Source organism: Salvelinus alpinus, chromosome 3 (genome assembly GCF_045679555.1).
Source record: "Salvelinus alpinus chromosome 3, SLU_Salpinus.1, whole genome shotgun sequence".
Taxonomy (NCBI): domain Eukaryota; kingdom Metazoa; phylum Chordata; class Actinopteri; order Salmoniformes; family Salmonidae; genus Salvelinus; species Salvelinus alpinus.
The window spans coordinates 23,544,733-23,569,726 of NC_092088.1; the positions used below are offsets into that span (position 1 = coordinate 23,544,733).

General features: G+C 42.6%; 1 pseudogene; it reads left to right on the top strand.

Annotated features, from left to right (window-relative positions):
* The window catches only part of LOC139570341 (SH3 and multiple ankyrin repeat domains protein 1-like), a 52,555-nt pseudogene that overhangs the window by 12,905 nt on the left and 14,656 nt on the right, over positions 1-24,994 (top strand).

The following is a 24,994-nucleotide window of genomic DNA, read 5'->3' on the forward strand; positions in this document are numbered from 1 at the left end:
TCATATTCCATTACCCCAGCTCAATGTAACATCGATAGGTTTAGGCAACAACATGATACTCACATTTTTCCTATACCCATCATGAGGTTGCTACAACCTAACCTATGAATGAAAGTTCGAGAGAGGTCGAGAGAAATTTAAGAAATCAAGGCGACAGACATCGACACATTCAATACAGCCTTGCGCAATTTTGCCTGCATCTAGCTGATCTAGGGTGTAATCATTAGTCCAACAGTTGCAAACAAGAGTTCCTATTGGACAAATTCAGTTATGTTTATTTTCGCTTCGTTCCATTTGCTTCCGTTTAAGAAACGTTTTTCAACAGAATCGGCAGAATGAATCCACCACTGATCACACACAAACACAGTTAACTTTCATATAGGGGTGTGCCGAATAGTCAGACAAAACAAGTATCGTTACGGATATGGGCAATTTTCTGGATACGATTATGATCCGAGTATGTTCTGTAATTATCCGTGAAAAAAAAGTTATTTTCAGGTGCCAGCAAGCATATTTCTCATGTCAGTCAGTCACAGAGTTTCTAAACCATTCTGTACTGTCTTCAAGTCAGTCATATGTGGTCTAAATAACTCAACTGGCTAGTTTGCCTGTCTGTAAAGAGAAGGGCGGGCTGTACGTTGATCCTGCTGCTCTGATTGGATAGAGTGAAGCTGTATTTCTGGGGCAAGGGTAGATTAAACTAATGCACATTCTGACTGAGTGACAGCAGACTTGGCTGCCCGCTGCAAGTTGACGCACAGACACAGACACCCACCCCTCCGTTCGCTGCTCCTAATCTGCAGCTTTTTTGCAGTGAGAACGGTCGGGGATGTATTTTGCCAACATACAGTTGAAGTCGGAAGTTTACATAAACATATGTTGGAGTCATTAAAACTATTTTTTCAACCACTCCACAAATTTCTTGTTAACAAACTATAGTTTTGGCAAGTCGGTTAGGACATCTACTTTGTGCATGGCACAAGTAATTTTTCCAACAATTGTTTACAGACAGATTATTTCACTTATAATTCACTGTATCACAATTCCAGTGGGTCAGAAGTTTACCTACGCTGAGATGACTGTGCCTTTAAACAGCTTGGAAAATTCCAGAAAATGATGTCATGGCTTTAGAAGCTTCTGATAGCCTTATTGACATCATTTGAGTCAATTGGAGGTTTACCTGTGGATGGGAGCAATTTCCAAACGCCTGAAGCCACGTTCATCTGTACAAACAATAGTAAGCAAGTATAAACACCATGGGACCACGCAGCCGTCGTACCGCTCAGGAATGAGACGCGTTCTGTCTCCTAGAGATTAACGTACTTTAGTGCGAAAAGTGCAAATCAATCCCAGAACAACAGCAAAAGACCTTGTGAAGATGCTGGAAGTATCGATATCCACAGTAAAACGAGTCCTATATCGACATAACCTGAAAGGCCACAAGTCAGAAGCCACTGCTCCAAAACCACCATAAAAAAAGCCAGACTACGGTTTGCAACTGCACATGGTGACAAATATCATACTTTTTGGAGAAATGTACTCTGGTCTGATGAAACAAAAATATAACTGTTTGGCCATAATGACCATCGTTATGTTTGGAGGAAAAGGGGGAGGCTTGCAAGCCGAAGAACACCATCCCAACAGTGAATCAGGGGGGAGGCAGCATCATGTTGTGGGGGTGCTTTGCTGCAGGAGGGACTGGTGCACTTCACAAAATAGATGGCATCATGAGGGAGGAAATTCGGTGGATATATTGAAGTAACATCTCAAGACATCAGTCGGGAAGTTAAAGCTTGGTCGCAAATGGGTCTTCCAAATGGACAATGACCCCAAGCAAACTTCCAAAGTTATGGCAAAATGGCTTAAGGACAACAAAGTCAAGGTATTGGAGTGGCCATCACAAAGCTCTAACCTCAATCCTATAAAACATTTGTGGGCAGAACTGAAAAGGTGTGTGAGCAAGGGGGCCTACTAACCTGACTCAGTTACACCAGCTCTGTCAGAAGGAATGGGTCAAAATTCACCCAACTTATTGTGGGAAGCTTGTGGAAGGCTACCCAAAACGTTTGACCCAAGTTATGCAATTTAAAGGCAATGCTACCAAATACTAATTGAGTGTATGTAAACTTCTGACCCACTGGGAATGTTATGAAAGAAATATAAGCTGAAATAAATCATTATCTCTACTATTATTCTGACATTTCACATTCTTAAAATAAAGTGGTGATCCTAACTGACCTAAGACAGTGAATATTTACAAGGATTAAATGTCAGGAATTGTGAAACTGAGTTTAAATGTATTTGGCTAAGTTGTACGTAAACTTCCGACTTCAACTGTATATTTAGGTACACTACCGTTCAAAAGTTTGGGGTCACTTAGAACTGTCTGGCTGGGTTATGTTTCGGAGGATGCAGGGCTCTCGACCTTTGCCTCTCCTGAGTCCGTACAGGAGTTGCAGCGATGGGACAAGACCGTAACTACCAATTGGATATAACGAAAAATGGTGTAAAAAAACAACATCAATTATTTACCTTATTTACATAAGTATTCAAACCCTTTGCTATGAGACTCGAAATTGAGCTCAGGTGCTTGTTGTTTCCATTGATCATCCTTGAGATGTTTCTACAACTTGATTGGAGTCCACCTGTGGTAAATTCAATTGATTGGACATGAATTGGAAAGGCACACACCTGTCTATATATGGTCCCACAGTTGACAGTGCATGTCAGAGTAAAAACCAAGCCATGAGGTCGAAGAAATCCTCCATAGAGCTCTAAGACAGGATTGTGTCCTAGGCACAGATCTGGGGAAGGGTACCAAATAATGTCTGAAGCATTTAAGGTCCCCAAGAACACAGTGGCCCCTATCATTCTTAAATGGAAGAAGTTTGGAACCACCAAGACCCTTCCTAGAGCTGGCTGCCCAACCAAACTGAGCAATCTGGTGAGAAGGGCCTTGGTCAGGGAGGTGACCAAAAACCCGATGGTCACACTGACAGAGCTCCAGAGTTCCTCTGTGGCGATGGGAGAACCGTCCAGAAGGACAACCACCTCTGCAGCACTCCACCAATCCACCAATCAGCCACTCCTCAGTAAAAGGCACATGACAACCCGCTTGGAGTTTGCCAAAAGGCACCTAAAGGACTCTCAGACCATGAGAAACAAGATTCTCTGGTCTGATGAAACCAAGATTGAACTCTTGGCCTGAATGCCAAGCGTCACGTCTGGAGGAAACCTGGCACCATCTCTATGGTGAAGCATGGTTTGTGGCAGCATCATGCTGTGGAGAGGTTTTTCAGCGGCAGGTACTGGGAGACTAGTCAGTATCAAAGAAAAGATTAACGGAGCAAAGTACAGAGAGATCCTTGATGAAAACCTGCTCCAGAGAGCTCAGGACCTCGGACTGGGGTGAAGGTTCACCCTCCAACAGGACAACGACCCTAAGCACACAGCGAAAACAACGCAGGAGTGGCTTCGGGACAAGTCTCTGAATGTCCTTGAGTGGTCCAGCCAGAGTCCGGACTTGAACCTGATCTAACATTTCTGGAGACACCTGAAATAGCTGTGCAGCGACGCTCCCCATCCAACCTGACAGACCTTGAGAGGATTTGCAGAGAAGAATGGGATAAACTCCCCAAATACAGGTGTGCCAAGCTTGTAGAGTTTTATCCAAGATGAATCGAGGCTGTAATCGCTGTCAAAGGTGCTTCAACAAAGTACTGAGTGAAGGGTGTCAACATTTATGTAAATGTATGATTTCAGCTTTTGATTTATAATACATTTGCAAAAATTCTAAAAAAACAGTTTTTGCTTTGTCAGTATGGGGTATGGTGTGCAGATTGATGAGGGGAAAAAAATATTTAATTCATTTTAGAAGAAGGCTGTAACGTAACAAAATGTGGAAAAAGTGAAGGGGTCTGAATACTTTCCGAATGCACTGTATACAGCATCATGTCTTGGAGTCTATGATTGTTTACACAGCTACTGAGGGTGGTGAGACATCAATGCCAGCCCAAAGTCATTGTGACTTTGTTGCAAGATGCACAAGTGATGAGCTCTAGATACTATTTTCCAACGTGAAGATGAAAAGAAAGATGGCAGAAAAATATATGACGGGACCTTTCCCCAAATCCATCCAGCCATCTTTGCTTCCTGGGCCCTGAAGGAGGGCAATTCATCTTATTCCTCGTTATCATGATTAATCCTCCTCTGATCCTCCTCTTATTTTCAACTCCTTCTCCCTCCCCTTGGCTACACACCTCAGTGAACCCATATGTTCTGTTCCCCATATCCCTGTTAAAGACCCTGTTTGAGCTCCAAACCCTTTCTCCAGGTTTCCACCAGGGTTTATGGTGCTAATCAGAGTTCCGACCTGTGAGCTTAGGCCCTAATTTTCAGATCATTCAATTTTCCCCTTGGCAGCCTCTCTCGCCAACTTCAGCAGCCTTTCAAAAACGCAGTCGTCAGATGGTGCTGAGGGCCCTCCATGTACAATTGGTCATGCAGCGCAAGCCAACAAGTGTGATGTATTCAGTTTTTGAAATCATAAGAGTTTTATCCTTTTATTGGGAGGTTCATGAGGCTTCAGTACCTATTGTGATTGTAAATGTTGCTCAAACTTGTGACGTAGGCCTATTTCCAGTACCATCTCTAACACTCCTTGTTTGCCAATGAGTTCTTCCTCTCATCGCTCCTCATCCAGTCACTTTCGCTTATATCCTACTTTTCCTCTCAGCGCTCTCTTCAACTTTCTCTCGTCACCCTTCCAACCGCCCAATTGTTCTCACTCTCTATTTCTCCCTCAATCTGATTACTCTGCTTTATGCAGAATACATCTCACTCTCTCTCTTTCCCTCCCCAATCTTTGGCGCACCATTGGCCCGTCTACCTTCTGTCTGTCTTTCTCTTCTCTTCTCTCCTCCAGTGCAGACTCCCAAGTTCGTCAATATTTAACGAGACAATGCACATAAATCAGCCTATCTCCGTCCCTTCGTGTTCATTTCATGACGGCGGTAACCTCCTGAAAGGCTCTAAGCGTTAACACGCTGCGGTTTAGCAACACGTGAATTATAGACGCCATCACCATCAATGTGAGGCGTGGTTCGGGAATGCCGAATCTAATGCCGCCAACAGCAACTAGAGTGTTGGATGAACGGTAGCTTTGTCCATTTCGTAGGTGGTTCCTGCAGTTCCTTTTGCATGTGTTGATGCATTGTTTCTAAGCGATTGTCATTGAGCCCCCTCTATAATGTATAGTATGTGTGTTTACTGAAGTGGTTAGAGACACATTTCCTTCTTCACCATTCTCCAGCCAGCCGGCTCATCTCTCTGTCCTGCCCGCCTCACTTCCTTTGACAGACAGTTGCTCAGGGTGAAGTGGCCATCCCCGTCACTCACTGGCTCCTTGGGGATCACTTTCCCACCATGCTCAATCCTTGGTTTCACATCCTCTTTACACAGCAGCTATTCAATGGGTATGCTTCCTGTTTGCCTTATGGGTACTGAGACATGAACAGACCCTATTGATCTGCATGCATCAAACATACCTCCAGCATACTGTCATTCAGTGGTACTAACACAAACACTGGTTGGAAACACTAGAACCTATCTATCATGTTTGCCATGTAAACTTATGTGAGTGATGTGTCTGTGCTTTTTTCATGTCTGTAATTCTTAAAGCATCATGAGCTTTCCAGAAGCGGCCCTTCTGTGTCAGTTTGCCTGCTACTAGTCTAAAATGAATGCTGTCCCTGTGGCGTCATGTGATGTTTTATTGAGCACCGTCTGTCCATTTGAGTCTACAGATTCACATCTACAGTATGTGGGGCTCACCGCCTTCATTTTCAATTCCGACCTCAAAACTGCCAATAGGGCAGTGGGGAATCCCAACTTCATCCACCATCGTTAAGACGTTTTTTGGACAAGATCCAACTCTGCATGATGGCAGGCCCTGTAGCCAGACTACATCTCATAGTGAAACCAGTACAAAGCATATGGAGGGCTTTCCCAGCCAAATGCTCATGAAAGGACAGCATTATTAAACTGGGCAACTTGCTGTTAGTTTCACTAGAGAAAACAAGAAGACTATACCATTAAAAAACGAAGCACAAAGCTCTTGACCATTTTCAATACTAAACTGCCTGTCCTCTCTCTCCTGCAATGAACCTGCAAATATTCATAGAGTTTATATATAGGCCGTCTTTCATCAGCCCTATTCCCCCATGTATTCCCGACAGCAAAATGTAAAATGTGGACCAGCACTCATTCACCTAGGCTATGTGAGAAACCAATGTCACCAATGAGTTATTACTTCTATTGCATATGCCTACGCTACTGTTAATACCAAATGCTTTACATTTTATGCATTAATTTATTTTCTCACGGTTTGAGAAGTGTGTTGATTTGAGTGTTGTCAGTTAATGTGTTAATTAGCCATTTGTTTAACCCTTTACGTCCCTCTCTCCTCCACAGCATGTTTTTGGGGGTGAAGACAATGTCGCACGGGACAGCCATGTCACGTTGCCACGACAGCAATGTCACCTGGCTCTCTCTGCAGTGACCCTGCACAGCGAAGGATGCTGGGAAATAGCAAACACTATTATCCCGGGGAGGATGACAAGTATGGGGAGGATGAGGAAGAGGAAGAGGAGCAGGGACGAGAGAACAGAAAGGGGGAGAGTAGAGAGAAGGAGAATGGAGGGATAGAAGGGCTCGAGGAGATGGAGATAAAGGGAGGCAGACAATCACGCGAAGGTAAATGGGAGGGAGGTAAACCCTCGGCCATTGTGGTTGGAAGACAGAGAGGAGACCGGACACTGAGGCCAGCCAATCCAAGAAATAGAGGCATCCCCTATACATCCAATCAGGCCCCCCAAAAGCAGCAACACCATCTCATCCCAGCCAATCAGCAGCAGTATCACCCGGCCCCGTCCACTCAGACCCAGAAGAGGCGCGCTCACATGGAGCGCAGTATGACCACAGTGGCGCCCATAGAGGACACTCACCTGACCATGATGGTGTTCCGCATTGGAATCCCTGACATCAAACAGACAGTAGGTGCATGTTTCATGGTACTGCTAAGTACAATTATGTCAAGCTGTTATTATATTCTTCTCACATTACTATCATTGGATACATACAGCGTAACAGCCAAGCCCAAGCCAGAGATCAATGCTGAGGGGAACCATACTACATTCAGAACAACCATCTCTCTCACATGGGTTATGAATCTATGCAGAACAGAGACTTGACTCAGGTTAGGCTACATGCAAGTGCTAAACACGGCTCACTTAATAATCCAAAGTAATTGACCGTGTTCTCACTTCTCATTAAAGGTAGCAATGATTTGAAGCGATAGATGCTTTCTCAGTACCGCATAGATAGGTGTGATTGTGGGTGAGAGTTGGCCAACCCCCTTGCTCCATACTGTAGCGGCATTTCAGGTGAGAACGGGTACCCTTTGTTAACCCCTCCCCCGGTATGATTCTTCTCCGTACTCCAATTCCCAGAACATTCCCAACTGTTCTACATGTCAGCTGATCTGCCCTCAATATAACAGTAATTGCTAATTATCTAATAGAGTTTTAATGAGTTTGAGGAGGGCGTGAACACAAAAGAGGGCATTTGGTGTCTTGGTCTTAAAGCACTGTCACTCACGGGGCATCCTAGACTACCCACTACCCACCACAACAAACAACTTAAAGTACCTCGCACAGGAAATATAATTGTTCCAAGAGAGATAGAGAGATGGACAGAGAAAGAGAAGGAGAGAAGGAGAGAGGAGAGAAGGAGAGAAGGAGAGAGGAGAGAGGAGAGAGAAAGAGAAGGAGAGAGAAAGAGAAGGAGAGAGAGAGGAGAGAGGAGAGAGAAAGAGAGAGAGAGAGAGGAGAGGAGAGAGAAAGAGAGAGGAGAGAGAAGGAGAGAGAGAGAGAAGGAGAGAGGAGAGAGAAAGAGGAGAGAGAAAGAGAAGAGAGAGAGAGAGAGAGAGAGAGAGAGAGAGAGAGAGAGAGAGAGAGAGAGAGAGAGAGAGGAGAGAGAAGGAGAGAGAGAGAGAAGGAGAGAGAGAGAGAAGGAGAGAGGAGAGAGAAAGAGGAGAGAGAAAGAGGAGAGAGAAAGAGAGAGAGAGAGAGAGAGAGAGAGAGAGAGAGAGAGAGAGAGAGAGAGAGAGAGAGAGAGAGAGAGAGAGAGAGAGAGAGAGAGAGAGAGAGAGAGAGAGAGAGAGAGAGAGAGAGAGAAGGAGAGAGAGAAGGAGAGAGGAGAGAGGAGAGAGAAAGAGGAGAAAGAGGAGAAAGAGAAGGAGAGAGGAGAGAGGAGAGAGGAGAGAGAAAGAGAAGGAGAGAGAGAAGCACAGGATGTTAGAAAGGGAGACAAAAAGAGGCATGAATAGGTAAAAAGAGGGGGATCAAGGTCACAAACAACATACTTGGGATGAGAATTCCCAGGGACCTCACGTTACGATATTATCATGACACTTTGGTGCCGATATGACATGTATTGCGATTCTCACGATTCTATAAGTATTGCAATTCGATACTGCGATTTTATTGCGAGTCGATGTTCCAGACATATTGCTCACCATATGTCTGCTGCAGAGGGACAAGAGTGAGCCTATGAGAACATTTGTTTTGATCAGTCATGGAAATAAAGGTGCTGAAAAACAAATTGGCTCACCACTTAAAAAGAAGATGGAGAACAAGCAATGAACGAAAAATACTGGAGTTTTGGTGCAGGTACAGACGACTAGCGCAAAAATATTATTGCGATATTGTCAACAATAATATTTCGAAATATCATCAAAAATAATATCCCAATATGTAACTGTATCAATTTCCCCCCCCCAACACTACAACATACATCTCTGTACATTGATACATCTCTCAGCAGTTAATGTCTGAACAATGCTATATTTCATGCAATGAGGATAGCTGCTGAGAGCATCCCAGAAGAACCCTGTCAGAAACAACAGAATGATAGGGTGGAAGTGTCACACTCATATATAAAGTGCATTCGGAAAGTATTCAGACCCCTTCACTTTTTCCACATTTTGTTACGTTACAGCCTTATTCTAAAATTGATTCAATTGTTTTTTTCCCTCATTAATCTACACACAATACCACAAAAACAGTTTTTTAGAAATGTTTGCAAATTTTTAACAAATCTGAAACTTAAATATCACATTTACATAAGTATTCAGACCTTTTACTCAGTACTATGTTGAAGCACCTTTGGCAGCGATTACAGTCTCGATTCTTCTTGGGTATGACGCTACAAGCTTGGCAGACCTGTATTTGGGGAGTTTCTCCCATTCTTTTCTGCAGATCCTCTCAAGCTCTGTCAGGTTGGATGGGGAGCGTCGCTGCACAGCTATTTCCAGGTCTCTCCAGAGATGTATGATCGGGTTCAAGTCCGGGCTCTGGCTGGACCACTCAAGGACATTCAGAGACTTGTCCCGAAGCCACTCCTGCGTTGTTTTCGCTGTGTGCTTAGGGTCATTGTCCTGTTGGAAGGTGAATCCTGAGTCCCTAGTCTCCCAGCCGCTGAAAAATATCCCCACAGCATGATGCTGCCTACAGAATCACCCGACCTCAACCCAATTGAGATGGTTTGGGATGAGTTGGAACGCAGAGTGAAGGAAAAGCAGCCAACAAGTGCTCAGCATATGTGGGAACTTCTTCAAGGCTGTTGGAAAAGCATTCCTCATGAAGCTGGTTGAGAGCATGCCAAGAGTGTGCAAAGCTGTCATCAAGGCAAAGGGTGGCTATTTTGAAGAATCTGAAATATAAAATATATGTTGATTTGTGTAACACTTTTTTGGTTACTACATGATTCCATATGTGTTATTTCATAGTTTTGATGTCTTCACTATTATTGTACAATGTAGAAAATAGTAAAAATAAAGAAAAACCCTTGAGTAGGGTGTGTCCAAACTTTTGACTGGTAGTCTATATCTACTAGACTAGATCTAGGACAGACACTTCAAAACCTTATTCCTGGTGATGAATTGTTTGACTGTCTTTTTTTGCCATTAATGAATGTGTTATTCAATGCACATTGTGAATAACAGTAATTCCACTTTGACATCATGTGGTATTGTGTGTAAACCAGTGACAAAAAAATCTCAATTTGATCCATTTTAAATCCAGGCTGTAACACAACAAAATGTGGAAAAAGTCAAGGGGTGTAAATACTTTCTGAAGTTCCGCTCTCTCCCAGGAATCACACACAAACACACACACCATACGTCTTGCATACACACGTCTCTCTCACACACAGACACACAGACACACACACTCAGGTATTTCCTCCAAGGGACGGCATTGCTATGGCAACGGGTACATTGCTCCTCTAATGATCTCGCCATGTGTTGTTGGCTACAGTATCAAACGGATAGACAGAGGGGGAGAAAACTATAGAAAATGTTGTCCCCCCCCAAAAAAATAAATAATAATAATATGGAAATATACTCCATTAACATCAGCGTAAAATCAAATGAATGCAAAGTTACCAGATGCATATAAAAACGTCAAAGACATTGTCCATTGTGACCAGAAAGCCTCTAGTGTATCAAACACAGGCATACGTGGGGGGGGGAGCGCTTTATCCTCCAAAGAAGTCTATGAAGGAAATCTCTGTCTTCCATTGATTGCAATGCAGGTTCTAAGGTTATGGCTAAGGCAGATAATTGGTTTAGTTGACAGAGTGAGTGTTGTACTCTGGGTCCTAGTAACTATTGAGTCTCATTGTGTGTCTTGAGTCTTGTTAGATAGTTAATAGACATGGCGACTGATTAATAATTTACACACATTTCATGTGTATACAAATGACTCAGAATGGTGATAGCGAATCAGTAGCTTTGCAGCGAATGAGCACATTTGATGCTCAACAGTTAGTATGCTAGATCAGTTAGATTATTTGTTAATTTCAAGTAGAGTAAACATGATAATTGTCAGTTTCCAATGAGACCAGTAAAAGGCCATTGATAGAAAGGTCAAATCAGTAAAGTACTTTCTATGTCTACTTTTAAAACAAACTCTTGTCAATCACAAGCCGTTAATACAACCTTGTTGCTAAAATGTCACCATGTTATAAATAATTAACTGCCATGATGCTTTAGATTTGGATCACAAAATGTATGTCAAGCTAATTATACCCATTCCAGCCAAATCAAATGGCATTTAAAATGTAGAACTCACCTTTGCCCCAATCCTTGCTTCCATCCAACACTCACACACGCATGCACGCACACACATGCACACACACATGCACACACACACACCACCTTGAAAATAATACACTCATGATTTCCATACCTATTAACTGTCCACTGTGCTTTCTCGTCTCTCATCTCCTCCCTCTGTCAGAGGTGTCTGCAGTTTGACCCTGACTTCACGGTGTGGAGTGCCAAGCAGCAGGTCGTCTGTTCGCTGAGCGAGCCACTGTGGGACATCTACAACTATGGCCTCTTCCAGCCCGCCGGAGAGGGACGAGACGCCATGTTCCTGGAGGAGGAGCGCTGCCTCCGAGACTACCCACAGTCCTTTGAGAAAGGGGTGCCTTACCTGGAGGTATTTTGATGGGAGACCCTGGATGTTAGAGAGTGATGCTATAATAATACACTACCGTTCAAAAGATTGGGGTCACTTAGAAATGTACTGGTTTTTGAAAGAAAAGCAACTTTTTTTGTCCATTAAAATAACATCAAATTGATCTGAAATACAGTGTAGACATTGTTAATGTTGTAAATGACTATAGTAGCTGGAAACAGCTGATTTGTTTAATGGAATATCTACATAGGCGTACAGAGGCCCATTATCAGCAACCATCACTCCTGTGTTCCAATGGCACAATGTGTTAGCTAATCCAAGTGTATAATTTTAAAAGGCTAATTTATCATTAGAAAACCCTTTTGCAATTATGTTGCACAGTTGAAAACTGTTGTTCTGAATTAAAGAAGCAATAAAACTGGCCATCTTTAGACTAATTGAGTATCTGGAGCATCAGCATGTGTGGGTTCGATTACAGGCTCAAAATGGCCAGAAAGACCTTTCTTCTGAAACTCGTCAGTCTATTCTTGTTCTGAGAAATGAAGGTTATTCCATGCGAGAAATTGCCAAGAAACTGAAGATCCGTACAACGCTGTGTACTACTCCCTCCACAGAACAGCTCAAACAGGCTCTAACCAGAATAGAAAGAGGAGTAGGAGGAGTGGGAGGCCCCGGTGCACAACTGAGCAAGAGGACAAGTACATTAGAGTGTCTAGCTTGAGAAACAGACGCCTCACAAGTCCTCAACTGGCAGCTTCACTAAATAGTACCCGCAAACACCAGTCTCAACGTCAACAGTGAAGAGGCGACACCATGATGCTGGCCTTCTAGGTAGAGTTGCAAAGAAAAAGCCATATCTCAGACTGGCCAATAAAAGATTAAGATGGGCAAAAGAACACAGACACTGGACAGAAGAACTCTGCCTTGAAGGCCAGCATCCCGGTGTCGCCTCTTCACTGTTGACGTTGAGACTGGTGTTTTGCGGGTACTATATGTGCTAACTGTGCTAGGAGCTGGCTGACATAATTGCAAAAGGGTTTTCTACTGATCAATTACCCTTTCAAAATAATAAACTTGGATTAGCTAACACAACGTGCCATTGGAACACAGGAGTGATGGTTGCTCTGTACGCCTATGTACAGTTGAAGTCGGAAGTTTACATAGACTTAGGTTGGAGTCATTAAAACTAATTTTTCAACCACTCCACAAATTTCTTGTTAACAAACTATAGTTTTGGCAAGTTGGTTAGGACATCTACTTTGTGCATGACACAAGTAATTTTTCCAACAATTGTTTACAGACAGATTACAAACCTGCCTCAGTTACATGAGCTCTGTCAGGAAGAATGGGCCAAAATTCACTCAACTTATTGTGGGAAGCTTGTGGAAGGTTACCCAAAACATTTGACCCAAGTTAAACAATTTAAAGGCAATGCTACCCAATACTAATTGAGTGTATGTAAACTTCTGACCCACTGGGAATGTGATGAAAGAAATAAAAGCTGAAATAAATCATTCTCTCCTACTAACTTTTACTAGGATTAAATGTCAGGAATTATGAAAAACTGAGTTTAAATGTACTTGGCTTCTGACTTCAACTACAGATATTCCATAAAAAATCAGCCGTTTCCAGCTACAATAGTCACTTACAACATTAACAATGTCTACACTGTATTTCTGATCAATTTGATGTTATTTTAATGGACAAAAAAATTTGCTTTTCTTTCAAAAACGAAGTGACCCCAAACTTTTGAACGGTAATGTATTTGTATCCTTTTCAGGGAGTGCATTTAAAAACTCACTAAGACTAATGGGCTGCCCCCAAGTCAGATTTTCATTGCATTTTCTTGAACTGACTTGATATGCATGGATTTGACCTCAACCTTAACCACAACAAGCTCGTAGGTCAAAACACATTTGGATCGATGTATTTATATAAATGTGTTTTTTTGTGCGTTTGTAGTGCTTCGACCTTTCACTGCGGAGCTCCACTTATTGTGAAACCAATACACAGTACAGTGATACCCATGCACTGATATTATGATGCCCTCTGGTGGTGTGTCTGTTGCGGGTCTTTATGACCTGGGTGGGGTTCCAAATATGTAAGAGGTCAGGGCTAGAGTTGGTTCCAGAAGGACTACAAGTGTTTAGATTAGGCAAGGTTGAAGCCAGGCGTATGAAAATAACGTGTTTTCATCCTTCAGAGGATTTTAAAGATTTGATTCTACTGCAAATATTTTCTGTTCCACAGTTTAGGTACAAGACCAGGGTATACAAACAAACAAACCTGGATGAAAAACTACTTACTAAACTGCACACCAAGGTACTTCCTATGTCCCTTTTTGTAGGTGAAACATATTTGTACAGCTTTGGAAATTAAAGTTTATGGCAGACCAATGTTTTTAATGTCCAGTGAACATCTTCCATTGCAGGCGAGTCTGAAAAAGTTCATGGACTACATTGTGAGTGGATCATTAGATAAGATATCAAAGGTCCTGGACAAAGGTCTCGACCCAAACTACCATGACCCTGACAATGGAGGTGAGTTGAAAACTAGCTTGATAGGGTTACCACTGCATGACTCTGACACTGTTTTCAGTCAAATGTCAAATGATCATTACCGATATTAACAACCCCCATAATCTCAAACTCTTTCCCTGCTCCCTCCCTCTCTTCTTGATCCTCCATTTCCCCCTCCCTCCTTTCTCTCGCTCCCTCCTCTTCAGAGTCTCCTCTGTCTGTGGCGGTGCAATCTGGTATGACAGTGGAGGGGATCAGGGCGCTCGTTCAAGGTGGGGCCCATGTCGACTTCAGAACCAGAGATGGACTGACAGCTGTACACAAGACTGTCAGGGCACACAATCATGTTGCGCTGCTGGTAACTAGGACTCCACACACACACACACACACACACACACACACACACACACACACACACACACACACACACACACACACACACACACACACACACACACACACACACACACACACACACACACACACCATGAGTTTAATACGCATGTATTTTCTCCATCCTTGCCAGGCTCTACTGTCCCTGGGAGCGTCTCCTGATTACAAAGACAGATGTTGCCTGACCCCGCTGTACCACTCAGTGCTGATAGGTGGCGACACCTCCTGCTGCGAGACCCTACTCTACTACAGGGCCAGACTGGGAGTGAGAGATGAAAACGGCTGGGAGGAGTCTCACCAGGTATCCGTCTGGCTGTCTAAAGCAGATCAATTTCCCTAAAAAAGAAAAAAAAGAATAATCTCCATCCGTATGATCGTCACAAACAATGTCTCAGACAGCACTGGCCCTATTTTGACTAAAATTGGCTGAGGGATGTGTCTTGCCATAGAGATCTGATATCTACAAAAGTACACTGACTGGACCAAGGCGGTAGCTATAGAAATGAACTGAAATGTATTAGTCACACGCAATAACTGGATCATTTGTGGAAGGTGACATGTATACTGTTGTTTTTATGTCTATTCATATTTTTGTCTTCTGTGAATTATCATACGTTGGTATAGTACATTAGGTTTTTACTTTACTTTCAGTCTCCTGTCCTGTCCCATGTCCTAAACATTTCATCCCTCTTTCTCTACTCTCCTTTCTCCTCCATTGAGAAACACTCTCACTCATCTCTTTCCATTCATTCCCTTTCCTCCGCTCTTCCTTTCTCTCCACAGCTCAGGGATGAAGAGGAATTTGGAATGCAGGAAATACACAAGGTACTCATCATGTAATCCATTAATACTTCGATTTTAAGTCATGAAGTTGGGGGAAGAGTAACACTTAGGGTCATGACCTTACATGACCTTCCATGGTCTCAAAGTGGTTAAGAAAAATAAGAAAAAAAGAAAGAAAGGGGAGATTGGTCATTCCTTCCTGAAACAGTGATCCTTCCCAAGTGCGGAATCCGTACATTCATCTCATGTAACTGTTGAGTCCAATGCGAATAGACATTAGATACCATCTCGTGCTGACATCTTCTATCTCTGCATCATTTCCTCTCTTTTTCTGTGTTGTGCTGTTCACCAGTGTGAGTGTCCTGTGGTACTTCTTTAATTTGGTTTCTTGTGTTATTTCAAGTTCAAAAAAGAAAGAGGAAACCTTTAAGCAGAAGGGGAAGTCAAAAGCGTGTTTATATCATTTTATTTTGCAATGGTTCAGGTATTCATCAACTCTATGTCTTTCTATTCTGTTTATCTTTCACGTTGTCACAAATGTTGCTACATACAGTATATTTCATTTATTTGAAATTGATTGCGACGTGATGATCCTTCTACAACCCCTGAGATTTTCTATTGCTAATAATTGTCATATTTAGATACTTTCTTTACACACCCTCCCCCAAGGCCTGCCAGAATGGTTTTGCCCAGCACCTGGAGCACCTTCTGTTCTATGGGGCAGATACCACTTCTCAGAATGCCTCAGGGAACACCGCACTTCACATTTGTGCCCTGTATAATAAGGTAAGTACCGTTTAAAATACGCAATAAAGAGTGTGTGTGTCCATTCAAAGTTGAACTTAAAGAAACTGGTATGTGAGTTCCAAAACTACTGTATGATATTTTAGTCCTGAATCAAGTTAATAAGGTCCAATGCAGCCATTTTTTATCTAAATACCAAATCATTTCTGGTTAGCAATGAAGTACCTTTACAATTAAAATGGTTAAAAAAAAATAAACAAATAGTTTCTTAGCAAAGAGCAATTTCTCAAGCAAGTATGTTGCTAGAACTGCCTGTGAGTGGTTTGAGTGGGGTGGGGAAAACATTACATTTGCTGTTATTGTCAGAGAGGCTTGTAAATCTCTTTCTTATTGGTCTTTTAACTAATTTACCAAAACTCCCTCCCACCAAAAACAGGCTGAAATTTAAGGTGGCCTTTAAAAACATCTCTTAAACTAAAAGGGCATTATCATAATTTTCACAATTTCACAGAATTATTCCAACCTCAAAGTGTGGAAATAGAACTAAAACACAGGAAATTACATTTTTGACTGCACTGGGCCTTAAAACAGCGACTTTCTTTCTGGCCTATCAGGAAAGCTGTGTTCGTGTTCTGCTCTACAGAGGTGCCAATAAGGAAATGAAGAACAAGCATGGACAAACCCCCTTTCAGGTATCAATAACAACTTCATGTTTTCAGTTTTTTTTTTTATATATATATATATGTATTTAAGTATATATATGTATATATATATACTGCTGACTACGCCAAATGTAATCAGTGTTGTTATAGGTACCAGACGGTACTAGAAGACCAGTTTTGATAGCCTTTAGCCGTACCCTCATCCTACTCCTCTGTTCCTTGGGTGATGTAGAGGTTAACCCAGGCCCTGTGTGTCCCCAGGCGCTCTCATTTGTTGACTTCTGTAAGCCTAAAAGCCTTGGTTTCATGCATGTTAACATCAGAAGCCTCCTCCCTAAGTTCATTTTACTCACTGCTTTAGCACACTCTGCCAACCCTGATGTCCTTTCCGTGTCTGAATCCTGGTTTAGGAAGGCCACCAAAAATTCTGAGATTTCCATCCCCAACTACAACATTTTCCGTCAGGATAGAACTGCCAAAGGGAGAGGAGTTGCAATCTACTGCAGAGATAGCCTGCAAAGTTCTGTCATACCTTCCAGGTCTATGCCCAAACATTTCGAGCTTCTAATTTTAAAAATGAATCTCTCCAGAATTAAGTCTCTCACTGTTGCCACCTGTTATAGACCCCCCTCAGCTCCCAGCTGTGCCCTGGACACCATATGTGAATTGATTGCCCCCCATCTATCTTCAGAGTTCGTTCTGTTAGGTGACCTAAACTGGGATATGCTTAACACCCCGGCAGTCCTACAGTCTAAGCTAGATGCCCTCAATCTCCCACAAATTATCAAGGAACCCACCAGGTACAACCCTAAATCTGTAAACATGGGCACCCTCATAGATATTATCCTGAACAACTTGCCCTCCAAATACACCTCTGCTCTTTCAATCAGGATCTCAACAATCACTGCCTCATTGCCTGCATCCGCTATGGGTCCGCGGTCAAACAACCACCCCTCATCACTGTCAAACATTTTTATTTACGATGACGGTCTACCAGGGAACAGTGGGTTAACTGCCTTGTTCAGAGGCAGAACGTCAGATTTGTTCCTGTACCTGGTGCATGTATTAGGGGGAGTGTTGCATAGTTGCATTTAATTGTGTGTCTACATGTGTTTGTGTTTTGAAGGTAGCAGTAATGTCAGGCCATTTTGAAATCGGGGAAATCATCAAAAATCACAGAGATGCAGATGTAGGTAAGTTTTGGTCGTCCACTTGGGTTATCTTCAGATTCGGGAGTGATTGGTAGTGTGTTTTGATGCATGAGTGTCTATTATATTTATTTTGTTGCGTCTGCTATAAAACACCTTTCAGTGCATCATTTGGTATGAATGTTCTGCTTCATCAATCAACCTTTGACTCACAATATATGTTGTCTTTTGTCATCGTATTAAGTTGTTTCATCACACTGATAGATGGTATTTGATGTGGTGCATTGGATCAGAATAGAGGCTAATCCCTAGACATTTGGCAAACTATTTTGTTTCTGAAAACACTGTGTTGGTTCAGAGGTGGCCTGAACTTGTGGATACCATTTATGTGCAGTTTCCAAGGAAGTTGCTATCTGGTGTTAGCTGAATGACTGGGAGTCTATGGTAACAGCTTTTTATTTTTTTGAAACTTGGCAAGTCAGTTAAGAACACATTTTTATTTACGATGACGGTCTACCAGGGAACAGTGGGTTAACTGCCTTGTTCAGAGGCAGAACGTCAGATTTTTAACTTGTCAGCTCGGGGATTAGATCTAGCAGCCTTTCGATTACTGGCCCAACACTCTAACCACTAGGCTACCTGCCGCCCCAATTGCTAGCTGTTACCATAGACTATAGACCTCCAGTTATTGTGCTAGTTAGCATTGGCCCGCAAAACTACCTCTAACTTCTTTCATACTGGATGCAGAGACATAAAAATGATATCCATGAGTTCACCTGACTCTGAGGAAGTACATAAAGGGCTTCATTGCCCATTCATTGCCCAAATCCCGAAGTATCCCTTTTACCTTGTGATCCTTTTGATGATTGCTTGCCCAGTTTCAGGGTTGTGTGGGTGGTGTTCAAGTCCATCCGTGTTGCTTATGTATTGTCTTTCCATCCGAATCACTTGGGTCTGGTTGGTAATCGTTCACACTCTCACAATATTCCCTCCCTCTTTCCCTCTGCACTAACCTCACTGCTCTCCCACCTACCTGTCACTCTCTTTTCTCAGTGCCCTTTCTGGAATTCCCAAAGTATGCTCCCAAAAGAGGAGAGAGTGCACGCACAATCCCTCTCCTCGTGGCTCACCCTCACCCCCACCCCCTCCTGCGTGCTAACAGTGATAACAGCATGACCCTGCCTGATACCATGGCCCTGCCCAACAAGGCTGCTAGATCCAATCCCATCCCTGGACAGGTACTGAGAGGCACAGTATGGAGATGCAGTGGGAAACTGTTTATTGGGGAGCTATGCTTTAAGTTACTTTTAGTTAACGATTTGTGAGTTTTGGTTTGTGTAAGTGTCAACACAATTATATAATTCAGCCTATGTATTTATATAATCAGTGTGTGTGTTTGTGTACTTGTTTGTTCCCCTCTCTCTCTAGGGTCGCAGGGCCTCTGTAGGTGTGAGGAGCTCCAGCAGTCCCAGGGCCCGTACCCGCTCCCCATCACGAGGAAGAGGAGGAGGACAGAGTGACACAGAAGAGAGGCATCACAGCAAACCACAGCGCGGCAGACAGGGGTGAGGACATAGTGACCGTACATACAGTTGAAGTCGGAAGTTAACATACACTTAGATTGGAGTCATTAAAACTTATTTTTCAACCACTCCACAAATTTCTTGTTAACAAACTATAGTTTTGGCAAGTCGGTTAGGACATCTACTTTGTGCATGACACAAGCAATTTTCCAACAATTGTTTACAGACAGATTATTTAATTTATAATTCACTGTATCACAATTCCAGTGGGTCATACGTTTACATACAGTAAGTTGACTGTGCCTTTAAACAGCTTGTAAAATTCCAGAAAATTATGTCATAGCTTTGAAGCTTCTGATAGGCTAATTAACATCATTTGAGTCAATTGGAGGTTTACCTGTGGATGTATTTCAAGGCCTACCTTCAAACTCAGTGCCTCTTTGCTTGACATCATGGGAAAATCTAAAGAAAGCAGCCAAGACCTCAAAATAATTCTACACCTCCACAAGTCTGGTTCATCCTTGGGTGCAATTTCCAAATGCCTGAAGGTACCACGTTCATCTGTACAAACAATAGTACGCAAGTATAAACACCATGGGACCACGCAGCCATCATACCACTTAGGAAGGAGACGCGTTCTGTCTCCTAGAGATGAACGTACTTTGGTGCGAAAAGTGCAAATCAATCCCAGAACAACAGCAAAGGACCTTGTGAAGATGCTGGAGGAAACAGGTGCAAAAGTATCTATATCCACAGTAAGATGAGTCCTATATCGACATAACCTGAAAGGCCGGTCAGCAAGGAAGAAGCCACTGCTCCAAAACCGCGATAAAAAAAAGCCAAACTAGGGTTTGCAACTGCACATGGGGACAAAGATCGTACTTTTTGGAGAAATGTCCTCTGGTCTGATGAAACAAAAATAGAACTGTTTGGCCATAATGACCATCGTTAAGTTTGGAGGAAAAAGGGGGATGCTTGCAAGTCGAAGAACACCATCCCAACCGTTAAGCACATGGGTGGCAGCATCATGTTGTGGGGGTGCTTTGCTGCAGGAGGGACTGGTGCACTTCACAAAATAAATGGCATCATGAGGCAGGAAAATTATGTGGATATATTGAAGCAACATCTCAAGACATCAGTCAGGAATTTAAAGCTTGGTTGCAAATGGGTCTTCCAAATGGACAATGCATACTTCTAAAGTTGTGGCAAAACGGCTTAAGGACAACAAAGTCAAGGTATTGGAGTGGCCATCACAAAGCCCTGACCTCAAACCTATAGAAAATTTGTGGGCAGAACTGAAAAAGCTTGTGCGAGCAAGGAGGCCTACAAACCTGACTCAGTTACATCAGCTCTGTCAGGAGGAATGGGCCAAAATTCACCCAACTTATTGTGGGAAGCTTGTGGAAGGCTACCCAAAACGTTTGACCCAAGTTAAACAATTTAAAGGCAATGCTATCAAGTACTAATTGAGTGTATGTCAACTTCTGACCCACTGGGAATGTGATGAAAGAAATAAAAGCTGAAATAAATAATTCTCTCTACTATTATTCTGACTTTTCACATTCTTAAAATTAAGTGGTGATAAAATAACTGACCTAAGACAGGCAATTTACTAGGATTAAATGTCAGGAGTTGTGAAAAACTGAGTTTAAATGCATTTGGCTAAGGTGTATATAAGCTTCCGACTTCAACTATATGTAACTCAATTTATAAAATAATGTGAAAATGCAAAATATTGTGTTTTTACATCCTTCTCGGTTGTCTACAGAAAATAGGCTTTTACCAACTTTGAAGCTTCAAAACGCTTTATTTTAATAGTGTAAACCACTGGCATGACTCTTAAGCCATTTAATTTCCCTCTCAGCTACTGGTATCACCAGGTGTTGTTCCGCTACACACTAACACAAATTCTTACTCTGTCCCGCTCTGTCTTTCCTCTTGCAGTGCGACCTCAACAACAGGTGGTGGTGGGGGGTCAGCTGGGGGTCAGATGAGGCGTATGTACAGTGCGGTCCCAGGGCGAGTGTACGTGGCCACGAGGGCCTACACTGCCCACGGAGACAAAGAGCTTAGCATCAGCAAAGGAGACAAAGTCAAAGGTAAGAGAGATTCAGAGAGGAGTGTTTTTTTTGGGGAATGCATCGTGTTGGTTATAAAGGTTTGATTCACCCATCTTCTCTTTTCTCCCTCTCCCTCTCCCTCAGTGTTGAGTGTGGGAGAGGGGGGGTTTTGGGAGGGCACAGTGAAGGGTCGTACAGGCTGGTTCCCCTCAGACTATGTGGAGGAGGTGGGTCCTCCCATTAAGGACAATCGATCAGGTGAGACAACATTACCAACCTTTATAGAAACCAAATAATATGTGTGTTCAGACAAAGTCACTATCTCCACTCGCGTTACATCAGCTCAGACAAACAACAATCAAAATCCATCTACAGATGCTAGCCCCGCATTTACTGAATTACTCATTTTACCGTCATTCAGTTCCCAGCGTTCTATTGACTGCAGGACGTCCTCACAATGTTGCAAGCAGTAGGCCATGTATCACACCCACCCAGTAACAGTAATGACACCACCACAACCAACTTGGTCATAGTGTGTTTCAGAGATGTACTTGAATACAAAGTATACAAAGACACCCGGAATAAACAAATAGTGGAACACAAAGACACACAAAACACACATCAATATAATTGTGACACATGAACTTTTTGTGTTCCAGAGACGCGCAGTGAGAAAGCCAAGAGGAAGCTGTTTCGTAATGTTACCGTGGGAGCATATGATGGTGTGGATGGCCCCAGGTAAGACTGGAATTGATAAAAGCTTGTCATGTGTTGCTCCTCAAAGACTAGATGTAGGGATGAGTGACCTCATTTTGACCCCTGGGAAACATGGTCACCATGGTCACCAAGTTACAGTTCCTTCAGAAAGTATTCATACCCCTTAACTTATTCCACATTTTGTTGTGTTACAGCCTACATATAAAATGGATAGAAACAATTATATCTCACCCATCTACGTATGACATACATTATGACAAAGTGAAAACATGATTTTTGACATTTTTGCTAATTTATTGAAAATTAAATACAGAAATATCTCCTTAACATAAGTATTCACACCCCTGAGTCAATACATGTTAGAATCACCTTTGGCAGCAATTACGGCTGTAAAATACTTCAAGCTCTATCAAGTTGGTTGTTGATCATTGCTACACAGCCATTTTGAAGTCTTGCCATAGATTTTCAACCCGATTTAAGTCAAAAGTGTAACTAGGCCACTCAGGAACATTCAATGTTGTCTTGGTAAGCAACTCCAGTGTATATGTGGCCTTGTATTTTAGATTATTGTCCTGCTGAAAGGTACATTTGTCTCCCAGTGTCTGATTGTAAGCAGAATGAACCAGGTTTTCCTCTAGGATTTTGCCTGCACTTAGCTCTATTCCATTTATTTTTAACTCCAAAAAACTCCATACTCCTTGCCGATGACAAGCATACCCATAACATGATGCAGCCACCACCATGCTTGAAAATATGAAGTGGTACTCAGTGATAACGCTTTGTATTCAGGACATAAAGTTCCTTTCTTTGCCACATTTTTTGCAGTTTTACTTTAGTGCCTTATTGCAAACAGAATACATGCTTTGGAAAAGTTTTATTCTGTCCAGGCGTACATCTTTTCACTCTGTCATTTAGGTTAGTATTGTGGGGTAACTACAACTACATCCTCAGTTTTCTCCTATCACAGGCATTAAACTCTTGTAACTGTTTTAAAGTCACAGTTGGCCTCATGGTGAAATCCCTGATGCCTTTATCTTTGAAGTGACTGGGTGTATTGATACACGATCCATTCTTTGTGAGGCATTGGAAAACCTCCCTGGTTGAATCTGTTTGAAATGTACTGCTCGACTGAGGAACCTTACAGATAATTGTATATGTTGGGTAAAGAGATGAGGTAGTCATTCAAAAATCATGTTAAACACTATTATTGCACACATACTGAGTCTATGCAACTTATTATGTGACTTGTTAAACAAATTGTTACTCCTGAACTTATTTAGGCTTGCCATAACAAATGAGTTGAATACTTATTGACTCAAGACATTTCAGCTTTATATTTTTTGTAACACATTTCTATAAACATAATTCCACTTTGACATTATTGGGTATTGTGTGTAGGCCAGTGGTTAAGATGGTGCTATGATTTTCTACACAATGACTGCTTGTTTTGTCACATAAACTGAAATTAGGCGAACTATTAGAATTTTAGAAACCAGGAAATGGCGGCGCGATTTCTGCATATTGCACCTTTAAATTCAGACTGCAACTCATCAAAATTTGGAGAAAGTTAATGTGTGTGAATACTTTCTGAAGGCAGGAGTAGAGACGTAGTGAAGAAACAGAAGCCAAGGGGCTAGGGGAAATCACTAGCTAACTATGCTAACATTGAATGCCCTGCACTAATTGTGCTCTGTAGCCCATTTAATTCTCAGTAGAAAAGATACAGTAAAATTAGACATGATTTACTTTGTAAACCCATGCTAATGTTTTAGCGCTGTCTTGCCCTGAGCGGTTTCCGCTAGATGGGCCAGCTGCAAAGTCAAAGTTGACAATTTCGTAAAAATTCATAAAAACAATCATTTGCTTTTTGGTCTTAATTTAAGGTTAAGGCATTAGGGTTAGCAGTGTGGTTAAGGTTAGGGTTAGGTTTAAGACTTTGTGGATGTGCCAGCTAGTGACCACTCTGCAGAGCTACCTCCAGTACATGAGTCATTTCAATAAATGCCAACCTGCGGTTTTAGCTGTGTCTTGTGTCTGTTGACAGCTGGAATCAGCTAATTTGTTCGTGTTTCTGAGGTGTGTGTTTCTGGGTTGAGAATTGGACGAGGATGTGTGTGTCTCTGTGTGTGTGTGTGCGTGTGTGTATCAGCTGTATTTAGACCATGCTAGTGCTAAAGCCACTGAACTTGACACGCCGGGTCAATTCTATTTCTTCAAATCAAATTCTATTGGTCGCATACACATATTTAGCAGATGTTATTGCGGTGTAGCGAAACGCTTGTGTGCCTAGCTCCAACAGTGCAGTAATATGTACATCTAGCACAGTGTTTCCCAACTCCAGTCCTCGAGTACCCCTAACAGCACACATTTTTGTTGTAGCCTCGGACAAGCACACCTGATTCAATCATCAAGCCCTCAATGAGTTCAATCAGGTGAGTTTGTCCAGGGCTACAACATAATGCGTGCTGCTATGGGTACTAGAAGACTGAGGTTGAGAAACACTGATCTAGCAGACAAAGTCGCTTGACTCTCCTTCGACTTTTCCTTGGCTCTCCCTCGACTCGTCCTTGACTCTCCCTCAGCACTTCCTCGACTCTTCCTTGGCTCTCCCTCGACTCTTCCTTGGCTCTCCCTCAACTCTTCCTTGGTTCTTCCTTGGCTCCCCCTCGACTCTTCCTTGGTTCTTCCTTGGCTCTCCCTCGACTCTTCCTTGGCTCTCCCTCGACTCTTCCTTGGCTCTCCCTCGACTCTTCCTTGGCTCTCCCTCGACTCTTCCTTGGCTCTCCCTCAACTCTTCCTTGGCTCTTCATTGGCACTCCCTCGACTCTTCCTTGGCTCTCCCTCGACTCTTCCTTGGCTCTCCCTCGACTCTTCCTTGGCTCTCCCTCGACCCTTCCTTGGC